At 47.3% G+C, this 14,191-nt stretch overlaps 1 long non-coding RNA gene across 1 annotated transcript in view; it reads right to left on the reverse strand.

The window, feature by feature from the left end:
- Nucleotides 1–6,987: 6,987 nt before the first annotated feature.
- LOC135567793 (uncharacterized) overlaps nucleotides 6,988–14,191 on the reverse strand; it is a 36,182-nt gene continuing 28,978 nt past the window's right edge. Inside the window, exons 2-3 of the long non-coding RNA XR_010462398.1 lie at nucleotides 13,654–13,712; nucleotides 6,988–7,104 (exon numbers count right to left, since the gene is read on the reverse strand). This is a non-coding gene — a long non-coding RNA (uncharacterized LOC135567793). The remainder of the gene's footprint in view (nucleotides 7,105–13,653; nucleotides 13,713–14,191) is intronic.

Consider the following 14,191-nt stretch of genomic DNA (forward strand, 5'->3'; position numbering starts at 1 on the left):
CTGCCCAGACCCACTAGCTCCCCTCATCTACATCACCCTGCCCAGACCCACTAGCTCCCCTCATCTACATCACCCTGCCCAGACCCACTAGCTCTCTCCATCTGCATCACCCTGACCAGACCCACTATCTCCCTCCATCTACATCACCCTGCCCAGACCCACTAGCCCCCTCCATCTGCATCACCCTGACCAGACCCACTAGCTCCCCTCATCTACATCAACCTGCCCAGACCCACTAGCTCCCTCCATCTACATCACCCTGACCAGACCCACTAGCTCCCCTCATCTACATCACCCTGCCCAGACCCACTAGCTCCCTCCATCTGCATCACCCTGACCAGACCCACTAGCTCCCTCCATCTGCATCACCCTGACCAGACCCACTAGCTCCCTCCATCTGCATCACCCTGCCCAGGCCCACTAGCTCCCTCCATCTGCATCACCCTGCCCAGACCCACTAGCTCCCTCATCTACATCACCCTGCCCAGACCCACTAGCTCCCTCATCTACATCACCCTGCCCAGACCCACTAGCTCCCTCCATCTGCATCACCTGACCAGACCCACTAGCTCCCTCCATCTGCATCACCCTGCCCAGACCCACTAGCTCTCCTCATCTACATCACCCTGCCCAGACCCACTAGCTCCCTCCATCTGCATCACCCTGACCAGACCCACTAGCTCCCCTCATCTACATCACCCTGCCCAGACCCACTAGCTCCCTCATCTACATCACCCTGACCAGACCCACTAGCTCCCTCATCTACATCACCCTGCCCAGACCCACTAGCTCCCTCCATCTACATCACCCTGCCCAGACCCACTAGCTCCCTCCATCTACATCACCCTGCCCAGACCCACTAGCTCCTCCATCTGCATCACCCTGCCCAGACCCCACTAGCTCCCTCATCTACATCACCCTGCCCAGACCCACTAGCTCCCTCTATCTGCATCACCCTGACCAGACCCACTAGCTCCCCATCTACATCACCCTGCCCAGACCCACTAGCTCCCCTCATCTACACCACCCTGCCCAGATCCACTAGCTCCTCCATCTACATCACCCTGACCAGACCCACTAGCTCCCCTCATCTACATCACCCTGACCAGACCCACTAGCTCCCTCCATCTACATCACCCTGACCAGACCCACTACCTCCCTCCATCTGCATCACCCTGACCAGACCCACTAGCTCCTCCATCTACATCACCCTGCCCAGACCCACTAGCTCCTCATCTACATCACCCTGCCCAGACCCACTAGCTCCCCTCATCTACATCACCCTGCCCAGACCCACTAGCTCCCTCAACTACATCACCCTGCCCAGACCCACTAGCTCCTCCATCTACATCACCCTGCCCAGACCCACTAGCTCCCCTCATCTACATCACCCTGCCCAGACCCACTAGCTCCCCTCATCTACATCAACCTGCCCAGACCCACTAGCTCCCTCCATCTACATCACCCTGACCAGACCCACTAGCTCCCCTCATCTACATCACCCTGCCCAGACCCACTAGCTCCCTCCATCTGCATCACCCTGACCAGACCCACTAGCTCCCTCCATCTGCATCACCCTGACCAGACCCACTAGCTCCCTCCATCTGCATCACCCTGCCCAGGCCCACTAGCTCCCTCCATCTGCATCACCCTGCCCAGACCCACTAGCTCCCTCATCTACATCACCCTGCCCAGACCCACTAGCTCCCCTCATCTACATCACCCTGCCCAGACCCACTAGCTCCCTCCATCTGCATCACCCTGACCAGACCCACTAGCTCCCTCCATCTGCATCACCCTGCCCAGACCCACTAGCTCCCCTCATCTACATCACCCTGCCCAGACCCACTAGCTCCTCCATCTGCATCACCCTCCTAGCTCCCCTCATCTACATCACCCTGCCCAGACCCACTAGCTCCCCTCATCTACATCACCCTGCCCAGACCCACTAGCTCCCTCTATCTGCATCACCCTGACCAGACCCACTAGCTCCCCCATCTACATCACCCTGCCCAGACCCACTAGCTCCACTCATCTACACCACCTGCCCAGATCCACTAGCTCCTCCATCTACATCACCTGACCAGACCCACTAGCTCCCTCATCTACATCACCCTGCCCAGACCCACTAGCTCCCTCCATCTACATCACCCTGACCAGACCCACTAGCTCCCCTCATCTACATCACCCTGCCCAGACCCACTAGCTCCCCTCAACTACATCACCCTGCCCAGACCCACTAGCTCCCTCCATCTACATAACCCTGACCAGACCCACTAGCTCCCCTCATCTACATCACCCTGCCCAGACCCACTAGCTCCCTCCATCTACATCACCCTGCCCAGACCCACTAGCCCCCTCATCTACATCACCCTGCCCAGACCCACTAGCTCCATCTCCATGCCCAGACCCACTAGCTCCCCCTCATCTACATCACCCTGCCCAGACCCACTAGCTCCCTCCATCTGCATCACCCTGACCAGACCCACTAGCTCCCTCATCTACATCACCCTGCCCAGATCCACTAGCTCCCTAGCTCCCTCCATCTACATCACCCTTACCAGACCCACTAGCTCCCTCATCTACATCACCTGACCAGACCACTAGCTCCCTCCATCTACATCACCCTGACCAGACCCACTAGCTCCCTCCATCTGCATCACCCTGACCAGACCCACTAGCTCCCTCCATCTACATCACCCTGCCCAGACCCACTAGCTCCCTCATCTACATCACCCTGCCCAGACCCACTAGCTCCCCTCATCTACATCACCCTGCCCAGACCCACTAGCTCCCTCAACTACATCACCCTGCCCAGACCCACTAGCTCCCTCCATCTACATCACCCTGACCAGACCCACTAGCTCCCTCATCTACATCACCCTGCCCAGACCCACTAGCTCCCCTCACTACATCACCCTGCCCAGACCCACTAGCTCCCTCCATCTACATCACCCTGCCCAGACCCACTAGCTCCCCTCATCTACATCACCCTGCCCAGACCCACTAGCTCCCTCCATCTGCATCCCTGACCAGACCCACTAGCCCTCCATCTACATCACCCTTCCCAGACCCACTAGCTCCCTCCATCTGCATCACCCTGCCCAGACCCACTAGCTCCCTCCATCTGCATCACCCTGACCAGACCCACTAGCTCCATCCATCTACATCACCCTGCCCAGACCCACTAGCTCCTCACCTCATCACCCTCTAGCTCCTCCATCTACATCACCTGCCCAGACCCACTAGCTCCCCTCATCTACATCACCCCTGCCCAGACCCACTAGCTCCCTCATCTCACCCTTTCCAGACCCCTAGCTCCCCTCAACTACATCACCCTGCCCAGACCCACTAGCTCCCTCCATCTACATCACCCTGCCCAGACCCACTAGCTCCCCTCATCTACATCACCCTGCCCAGACCCACTAGCTCCCCTCATCTACATCACCCTGCCCAGACCCACTAGCTCCCCTCAACTACATCACCCTGCCCAGACCCACTAGCTCCCTCCATCTACATCACCCTGGCCAGACCCACTAGCTCCCCTCATCTACATCACCCTGCCCAGACCCACTAGCTCCCCTCATCTACATCACCCTGCCCAGGCCCACTAGCTCCCTCCATCTGCATCACCCTGCCCAGACCCACTAGCTCCCCTCATCTACATCACCCTGCCCAGACCCACTAGCTCCCCTCATCTACATCACCCTGCCCAGACCCACTAGCTCCCTCCATCTGCATCACCCTGACCAGACCCACTAACTCCCCTCCATCTGCATCACCCTGCCCAGACCCACTAGCTCCCTCATCTACATCACCCTGCCCAGACCCACTAGCTCCCTCCATCTGCATCACCTGACCAGACCCACTAGCTCCCCTCATCTACATCACCCTGCCCAGGCCCACTAGCTCCCTCCATCTGCATCACCCTGCCCAGACCCACTAGCTCCCTCATCTACATAACCCCGCCCAGACCCACTAGCTCCCTCATCTACATCACCCTGCCCAGACCCACTAGCTCCTCCATCTGCATCACCCTGACCAGACCCACTAGCTCCTCCATCTGCATCATCCTGCCCCAGACCCACTAGCTCCCTCATCTACATCACCCTGCCCAGACCCACTAGCTCCCTCCATCTGCATCACCCTGACCAGACCCACTAGCTCCCCATCTACATCACCCTGCCCAGACCCACTACATCACATCCCTGCCCAGACCCACTAGCTCCCCTCATCTACATCACCCTGCCCAGACCCACTAGCTCCCTCCATCTACATCACCCTGCCCAGACCCACTAGCTCCTCCATCTACATCACCCTGCCCAGACCCACTAGCTCCCTCCATCTGCATCACCCTGCCCAGACCCACTAGCTCCCCCTCATCTACATCACCCCTGCCCAGACCCACTAGCTCCCTCCATCTGCATCACCCTGACCAGACCCACTAGCTCCCCCATCTACATCACCCTGCCCAGACCCACTAGCTCCTCCATCTACACACCCTGCCCAGACCCACTAGCTCCCTCCATCTACATCACCCTGACCAGACCCACTAGCTCCCTCATCTACATCACCCTGCCCAGACCCACTAGCTCCCTCCATCTACATCACCCTGACCAGACCCACTAGCTCCTTCCATCTGCATCACCCTGACCAGACCCACTAGCTCCCTCCATCTACATCACCCTGCCCAGACCCACTAGCTCCCTCATCTACATCACCCTGCCCAGACCCCTAGCTCCCCTCATCTACATCACCCTGCCCAGACCCACTAGCTCCCCTCAACCATCTGCCCAGACCCACAGCTCCCTCCATCTACATCACCCTGACCAGACCCACTAGCTCCCCTCATCTACATCACCCTGCCCAGACCCACTAGCTCCCTCAACTACATCACCCTGCCCAGACCCACTAGCTCCCTCCATCTGCATCACCCTGACCAGACCCACTAGCTCCCTCCATCTACATCACCCTTCCCAGACAAACTAGCTCCCTCATCTACATCACCTGCCCAGACCCACTAGCTCCCCTCATCTACATCACCCTGCCCAGACCCACTAGCTCCCCTCAACTACATCACCTGCCCAGACCCACTAGCTCCCTCCATCTACATCACCCTGCCCAGACCCACTAGCTCCCTCATCTACATCACCCTGCCCAGACCCACTAGCTCCCCTCATCTACATCACCCTGCCCAGACCCACTAGCTCCCTCCATCTGCATCACCCTGACCAGACCCACTAGCTCCCTCCATCTGCATCACCCTGCCCAGACCCACTAGCTCCCCTCATCTACATCACCCTGCCCAGACCCACTAGCTCCCTCCATCTGCATCACCTGACCAGACCCACTAGCTCCCTCATCTACATCACCCTGCCCAGACCCACTAGCTCCCTCATCTGCATCACCTGACCAGACCCACTAGCTCCCTCATCTACATCACCCTGCCCAGACCCACTAGCTCCCTCCATCTACATCACCCTGCCCAGACCCACTAGCTCCCTCCATCTACATCACCCTGCCCAGACCCACTAGCTCCCTCCATCTGCATCACCCTGCCCAGACCCACTAGCTCCCTCATCTACATCACCCTGCCCAGACCAACTAGCTCCCTCTATCTGCATCACCTGACCAGACCACTAGCTCCCCCATCTACATCACCCTGCCCAGACCCACTAGCTCCCCTCATCTACACCACCCTGCCCAGATCCACTAGCTCCCTTCATCTACATCACCCTGACCAGACCCACTAGCTCCCCTCATCCCCATCACCCTGACCAGACCCACTAGCTCCCTCCATCTACATCACCCTGACCAGACCCACTAGCTCCCTCCATCTGCATCACCCTGACCAGACCCACTAGCTCCCTCCATCTACATCACCCTGCCCAGACCCACTAGCTCCCCTCATCTACATCACCCTGCCCAGACCCACTAGCTCCCCTCATCTACATCACCCTACCCAGACCCACTAGCTCCCCTCAACTACATCACCCTGCCCAGACCCACTAGCTCCCTCCATCTACATCACCCTGACCAGACCCACTAGCTCCCCTCATCTACATCACCCTGCCCAGACCCACTAGCTCCCCTCAACTACATCACCCTGCCCAGACCCACTAGCTCCCTCCATCTACATCACCCTGACCAGACCCACTAGCTCCCCTCATCTACATCACCCTGCCCAGACCCACTAGCTCCCTCCATCTGCATCACCCTGACCAGACCCACTAGCTCCCTCCATCTACATCACCCTTTCCAGACCCACTAGCTCCCCTCATCTACATCACCCTGCCCAGACCCACTAGCTCCCCTCATCTACATCACCCTGCCCAGACCCACTAGCTCCCCTCAACTACATCACCCTGCCCAGACCCACTAGCTCCCCTCAACTACATCACCCTGCCCAGACCCACTAGCTCCCCTCATCTACATCACCCTGACCAGACCCACTAGCTCCCTCCATCTGCATCACCCTGACCAGACCCACTAGCTCCCTCCATCTACATCACCCTGACCAGACCCACTAGCTCCCCTCATCTACATCACCCTGCCCAGACCCACTACATTTTTATTAACTGTAATTTCATTACACTCCAACTTTCCCTCGATCTTGAACCAACATCAGTTCTTTTTAAGTTTTGGTTCCAATAGTTAATATATTTTTCTAAAAGATTGTCAGTTGGATAAACTCTGCAAGGTTTTGTATGTCTTACCTATCATATGAACATCATTTTCTAACTCAAATATGATTCCCTCAATGTTTAAATAGTTTATTTATCAAATATGTTAAACTCTGCACTGTTGGGAAATGGGCTCATAAGTAAGCATTTCATGTAAAGCCTACACCTGTTGTATTCGGCTCATGTGACCAATAAAATTTGATTTGAGTCAGCCCAGATATCGTCCCCATATCCTGAGTCCCAGCAGAGCTCTTGTGTCTGTAGTTTGCGGTTAGGAGCAGGTCCAGGATCAGGGCTTACCTTGAGTCCCAGCAGAGCTCCTGTGTCTCGGGGCACTGTTCCATCCTTCATCCTCTTGTTTAGTATAATCCGCCCAATCAGGCGCTCGCCATCTTTGGACGGTTTGCCATGTCATCGGGTGCTACGAGGTCAAAGTGACAACACACATGTTGTGTTTTACAACAAGTAGGCTTCTCATGTTTCAAAACAAAACATTAGAACAAGAATACAATATAGAAGAACATACTCAACAGAAAGAAGGGTGGAGGCCATATTACATGTGATGCATCGTGATTACACAAACTTAGATCAAGAGACATTGGAATTTAGTGTCAAATGGTGCTCTATCCAGGTACATCAGTATAACCACTGAATCTGTCATGATGAGTATAGGAAAACCCCTATGAAAGCTTGCTTTGCTGTCTTCATGTGCAGTAAAGTCAGAATAGGCAATATATTACACTGTGCTGTAAAGTCAGTATAGGCAGTATAGTGCACTGTGCTGTAAAGTCAGTATAGGCAGTATAGTACACTGTGCTGTAAAGTCAGTATAGGCAGTATAGGCAGTATATTACACTGTGCTGTAAAGTCAGTATAGGCAGTATAGTGCACTGTGCTGTAAAGTCAGTATAGGCAGTATAGTGCACTGTGCTGTAAAGTCAGTATAGGCAGTATAGTGCACTGTGCTGTAAAGTCAGTATAGGCAGTATAGTGCACTGTGTTGTAAAAGTCAGTATAGGCAGTATATTACACTGTGTTGTAAAGTCAGTATAGGCAGTATATTACACTGTGCTGTCTTCATGTGCTGCAAGGTCGGTATAGGCAGTATATTGCACTGTGCTGTCTTCATGTGCTGCAAGGTCGGTATAGGCAGTATATTACACTGTGCTGTCTTCATGTGCTGCAAGGTCGGTATAGGCAGTATATTACACTGTGTAACAAATCAACTGTCATGCATTTTAAATGCAGTGATGACACAGGATAAGTGGTCATTCATATATCAATTGGCATCTGATTTAAGAGTTTGTGTGACCACAGCAGTGGTGGGTAGATGGAGAAGCATGCACTGGGAAACATGCAGAGAAAGAGAGAGAGAGAAAGAGAGAGAGGGGAGTAGGGAGAGAGAGAGAGAGAGAGAGAGAGAGAGAGAGAGAGGGAGTAGGAAAAGAGAGAGAGAGGGGAGTAGGGAGAGAGAGAGAGAGAGAGAGAGAGAGAGAGAGGGGAGTAGGAAAAGAGAGAGAGAGGGGAGTAGGGAGAGAGAGAGATAGAGAGAGAGAGAGAGAGAGAGAGAGAGAGAGAGAGAGAGAGGGGAGTAGGAAAAGAGAGAGAGGGGAGTAGGGAGAGAGAGAGAGAGAGAGAGAGAGAGAGAGAGAGAGAGAGAGAGAGAGAGGGGAGTATAGGAAAAGAGAGAGAGTTATGTAAACTTCTGACTTCAACTGTATATTCTGATTGGTTTTACACTTTTTTGGTTACTGCATGTGTTATTTCATAGTTTTGATGTCTTCACTATTATTCTACAATTTAGAAAATAGTACAAATAAAGAAAAACCCTTGAATGAGTTGGTGTGTCCAAACATTTTACTGGTACTGTACATTATCAAGCATTTCACGCATTATCCAGATACTGACGGTTAGCACTTGGTGGTCTATAGCAGCGTCCCACCAGAATGGGCTTTAGGTGAGGTAGATGAACCAACCATATTACTACAACAGTATTTAACATTATCCAGATACTGACTGTCTAAAGCAGCTTCCCACCAGAATGGGCTTTAGGTGAGGCAGATGAACCTGTAGCCATATTACTTCAACAGTATTTAACATTATCCAGATACTGACTGTCTATAGCAGCTTCCCACCAGAATGGGCTTTAGGTGAGGCAGATGAACCTGTAGCCATGTAGGAACATATTACTTCAACAGTATTTAACATGAGATCGTCTCTAATCTTACAGGAATGTGGTTCTGAATATAAACAGCAACACCTCCACCACTGGCATTTCTGTATTTTCTGTAAATGTTATAACCTTGTATTGCTACCACTGTATCATCTAAGGTATTGTCTAGGTGAGTTTCAGAGATAGTCAGAATATAATGTCATCTGTTTCTAGCAAGTTATTAATTTCATGAACCTTGTTTCTTAAGCTACATGTGTTAACATGGGCTATTTTGTACACTTTTCTGGGATGCATGCTTGTTTTCATTTGCCTTACTGGGAAGCATAGCAGAAGTAGATATTCTCATGTTATTGATGTTAGTGCAGAGTGAGCTGCACACAGTGGACTTCCTACTAGGGCACACCTCCTCAGTGCAGTATAAATCTGGTTCATAGGCACATGATTACTGTATACAATAGCTGTAGGATCAGTAGAGGCATTCAGGGCAGTAGTTGGTTGTAGTAATCGTAGTGGGTTGCAGTAACTGCAGTGAGTAATTAGCTGTAGTGTGTTGTAGTTTTAGTTGTAGTTGGTTGTAGAAATTGTAGTGAATAAGTAGTTGTAGTTGGTTGTAGTAATTGTAGTGAATAAGTAGCTATAGTGGGTTGCAGTAACTGCAGTGAGTAATTAGCTGTAGTGTGTTGTAGTTTTAGTTGTAGTTGGTTGTAGAAATTGTAGTGAATAAGTAGTTGTAGTTGGTTGTAGTAATTGTCATGAATAAGTAGCTATAGTGGGTTGTAGTAATTGTCATGAATAAGTAGCTATAGTGGGTTGTAGTAATTGTAGTGAATAAGTAGTTGTAGTTGGTTGTAGTAATTGTCATGAATAAGTAGCTATAGTGGGTTGTAGTAATTGTAGTGAATAAGTAGTTGTAGTTGGTTGTAGTAATTGTAGTGAATAAGTAGCTATAGTGGGTTGTAGTAATTGTAGTGAATAAGTAGTTGTAGTTGGTTGTAGTAATTGTAGTGAATAAGTAGTTGTAGTTGGTTGTAGTAATTGTAGTGAATAAGTAGCTATAGTGGGTTGTAGTAATTGTAGTGAATAAGTAGCTATAGTGGGTTGTAGTAATTGTAGTGAATAAGTAGCTATAGTGGGTTGTAGTAATTGTAGTGAATAAGTAGCTATAGTTGGTTGTAGTAATTGTAGTGAATAAGTAGCTATAGTTGGTTGTAGTAATTGTCATGAATAAGTAGTTGTAGTTGGTTGTAGTAATTGTAGTGAATAAGTAGTTGTAGTTGGTTGTAGTAATTGTAGTGAATAAGTAGCTATAGTGGGTTGTAGTAATTGTAGTGAATAAGTAGTTGTAGTTGGTTGTAGTAATTGTAGTGAATAAGTAGCTATAGTGGGTTGTAGTAATTGTAGTGAATAAGTAGCTGTAGTTGGTTGTAGTAATTGTAGTGAATAAGTAGCTATAGTGGGTTGTAGTAATTGTAGTGAATAAGTAGCTATAGTGGGTTGTAGTAATTGTAGTGAATAAGTAGCTATAGTGGGTTGTAGTAATTGTAGTGAATAAGTAGCTATAGTGGGTTGTAGTAATTGTAGTGAATAAGTAGTTGTAGTGGGTTGTAGTAATTGTAGTGAATAAGTAGTTGTAGTTGGTTGTAGTAATTGTAGTGAATAAGTAGCTATAGTGGGTTGTAGTAATTGTAGTGAATAAGTAGTTGTAGTGGGTTGTAGTAATTGTAGTGAATAAGTAGTTGTAGTGGGTTGTAGTAATTGTAGTGAATAAGTAGCTATAGTGGGTTGTAGTAATTGTAGTGAATAAGTAGCTATAGTGGGTTGTAGTAATTGTAGTGAATAAGTAGCTATAGTTGGTTGTAGTAATTGTAGTGAATAAGTAGCTGTAGTGGGTTGCAGTAATTGTAGTGAATAAGTAGCTATAGTGGGTTGTAGTAATTGTAGTGAATAAGTAGCTATAGTGGGTTGTAGTAATTGTAGTGAATAAGTAGCTATAGTGGGTTGCAGTGTTTGTCATGAATAAGTAGCTATAGTGGGTTGTAGTAATTGTAGTGAATAAGTAGCTATAGTGGGTTGTAGTAATTGTAGTGAATAAGTAGCTATAGTGGGTTGTAGTAATTGTAGTGAATAAGTAGCTATAGTGGGTTGCAGTGTTTGTCATGAATAAGTAGCTATAGTGGGTTGTAGTAATTGTAGTGAATAAGTAGCTATAGTGGGTTGTAGTAATTGTAGTGAATAAGTAGCTATAGTGGGTTGTAGTAATTGTAGTGAATAAGTAGCTATAGTGGGTTGTAGTAATTGTAGTGAATAAGTAGCTATAGTGGGTTGCAGTGTTTGTCATGAATAAGTAGCTATAGTGGGTTGTAGTAATTGTAGTGAATAAGTAGCTATAGTGGGTTGTAGTAATTGTAGTGAATAAGTAGTTGTAGTTGGTTGTAGTAATTGTAGTGAATAAGTAGCTATAGTGGGTTGCAGTAATTGTAGTGAATAAGTAGCTATAGTGGGTTGCAGTAATTGTAGTGAATAAGTAGCTATAGTGGGTTGCAGTAATTGTAGTGAATAAGTAGCTATAGTGGGTTGTAGTAATTGTAGTGAATAAGTAGCTATAGTGGGTTGTAGTAATTGTAGTGAATAAGTAGTTGTAGTTGGTTGTAGTAATTGTAGTGAATAAGTAGTTGTAGTTGGTTGTAGTAATTGTAGTGAATAAGTAGCTATAGTGGGTTGTAGTAATTGTAGTGAATAAGTAGCTATAGTGGATTGTAGTAATTGTAGTGAATAAGTAGCTATAGTTGGTTGTAGTAATTGTAGTGAATAAGTAGCTATAGTTGGTTGTAGTAATTGTCATGAATAAGTAGTTGTAGTTGGTTGTAGTAATTGTAGTGAATAAGTAGTTGTAGTTGGTTGTAGTAATTGTAGTGAATAAGTAGCTATAGTGGGTTGTAGTAATTGTAGTGAATAAGTAGCTGTAGTGGGTTGTAGTAATTGTAGTGAATAAGTAGCTATAGTGGGTTGTAGTAATTGTAGTGAATAAGTAGCTATAGTTGGTTGTAGTAATTGTAGTGAATAAGTAGCTATAGTGGGTTGTAGTAATTGTAGTGAATAAGTAGTTGTAGTGGGTTGTAATAATTGTAGTGAATAAGTAGTTGTAGTGGGTTGTAGTAATTGTAGTGAATAAGTAGCTATAGTGGGTTGTAGTAATTGTAGTGAATAAGTAGCTATAGTGGGTTGTAGTAATTGTAGTGAATAAGTAGCTATAGTTGGTTGTAGTAATTGTAGTGAATAAGTAGCTATAGTGGGTTGTAGTAATTGTCATGAATAAGTAGCTATAGTGGGTTGCAGTGTTTGTAGTGAATAAGTAGCTATAGTGGGTTGCAGTGTTTGTAGTGAATAAGTAGCTATAGTGGGTTGTAGTAATTGTAGTGAATAAGTAGCTATAGTTGGTTGTAGTAATTGTAGTGAATAAGTAGCTATAGTGGGTTGTAGTAATTGTAGTGAATAAGTAGCTATAGTTGGTTGTAGTAATTGTAGTGAATAAGTAGCTATAGTGGGTTGTAGTAATTGTAGTGAATAAGTAGCTATAGTGGGTTGTAGTAATTGTAGTGAATAAGTAGCTATAGTGGGTTGTAGTAATTGTAGTGAATAAGTAGCTATAGTGGGTTGTAGTAATTGTAGTGAATAAGTAGCTATAGTGGGTTGTAGTAATTGTAGTGAATAAGTAGCTATAGTGGGTTGTAGTAATTGTAGTGAATAAGTAGCTATAGTGGGTTGTAGTAATTGTAGTGAATAAGTAGCTATAGTGGGTTGTAGTAATTGTAGTGAATAAGTAGCTATAGTGGGTTGTAGTAATTGTAGTGAATAAGTAGCTATAGTGGGTTGTAGTAATTGTAGTGAATAAGTAGCTATAGTGGGTTGCAGTAATTGTAGTGAATAAGTAGCTATAGTGGGTTGTAGTAATTGTAGTGAATAAGTAGTTGTAGTTGGTTGCAGTAATTGTAGTGAATAAGTAGCTATAGTGGGTTGCAGTGTTTGCATTTGTATTTATTACTGATCCCAATTAGCTGCTGCCAAGGCAGCAGCTACTCTTCCTGGGGTCCAACAAATTAAGGCAGTAGTCAGTAAGTAGTTGTAGGGGATTGTTGTTGTTGTTGTAGTGGGTTGTAGTAGTGGTAGTAATTGTAGTGGGTTGTAGTAGTTGTAGTGTGTTGTAGTATTTGTAGTGAGTAATGTAGTAAGTAGAAAGCACTTTACAATCGGCAGGTATAACCGATAACTTATCACTACAGGGCCTTCTCACTACAGCTATTCTGACTGGCCTTGTTTAGGGTTGTTCTACTGCACGTATCAATGTCTTTACCTTGGGGTTCCACATCCTCTTCCAGGACCCCCCACAGCGGACCGGTTCCCCTGTATATCCTTATTGTTGTTTGATTATTTTTTACTTTAGTTGATTTAGTAAAAAAAAACTAATCTTAACTCTTATTTTTCTTAAAACTGCATTGTTGGTCAGGGGCTCGTAAGTAAGCATTTCATTGTAAGGTTAACCCTAACCCTACACCTGTTGTATTTGGCGCGTGTGACAAATATAATTTGATTTATTTTGCCTCTCAGATAGAGTATTAGAGTTGGTGTCCAATAATAATGCTTGCTCATTGGTTTAGATTTTTCCCCTTTGACTGTTTCCTACAGGGTTGGGATGAGGTCAATACAATTTTGTTTAAAAAATGCATGCACATCTGAAATCAAAACAAAGAAAAAGTGAGATGGTAGAGGGTGGTGGGGGGGCTCCATTCGTATTCATACCATAGACAAGGCCTCGCTATGCCAAGATGCATGGTCCCACCATTGGCCATCCATATCTCCTGTGGAATGAAGTCATAACCGAGAGAGAGAGGGGGAGAGAGAGAGGGAGAGAGAGAGAGAGAGAGAGAGAGACGGGGAGGGACAGCAGAGGCAGGTGAGAACATAGACAGTAGAGAAATTATGTGAAAACAGAGAGACATAAATGATCGTGAAAAGTCACATACAGAAAATATACACAATCACACAGCCACTGAAACACATTGAAAACATACACAATCACACAGCCACTGAAACACATTGAAAACATACACAATCACACAGCCACTGAAACACATTGAAAACATACACCATCACACAGCCACTGAAACACATTGAAAACATACACAATCACACAGCCACTGAAACACATTGAAAACATACACCATCACACAGCCACTGAAACACATTGAAAACATACACAATCACACAGCCACTGAAACACATTGAAAACATACACAATCACACAGCCACTGAAACACATTGAAAACATACACAATCA

The sequence above is a fragment of the Oncorhynchus nerka genome, unplaced genomic scaffold, assembly GCF_034236695.1.
Source record: "Oncorhynchus nerka isolate Pitt River unplaced genomic scaffold, Oner_Uvic_2.0 unplaced_scaffold_1794, whole genome shotgun sequence".
In the NCBI taxonomy this organism is placed as follows: domain Eukaryota; kingdom Metazoa; phylum Chordata; class Actinopteri; order Salmoniformes; family Salmonidae; genus Oncorhynchus; species Oncorhynchus nerka.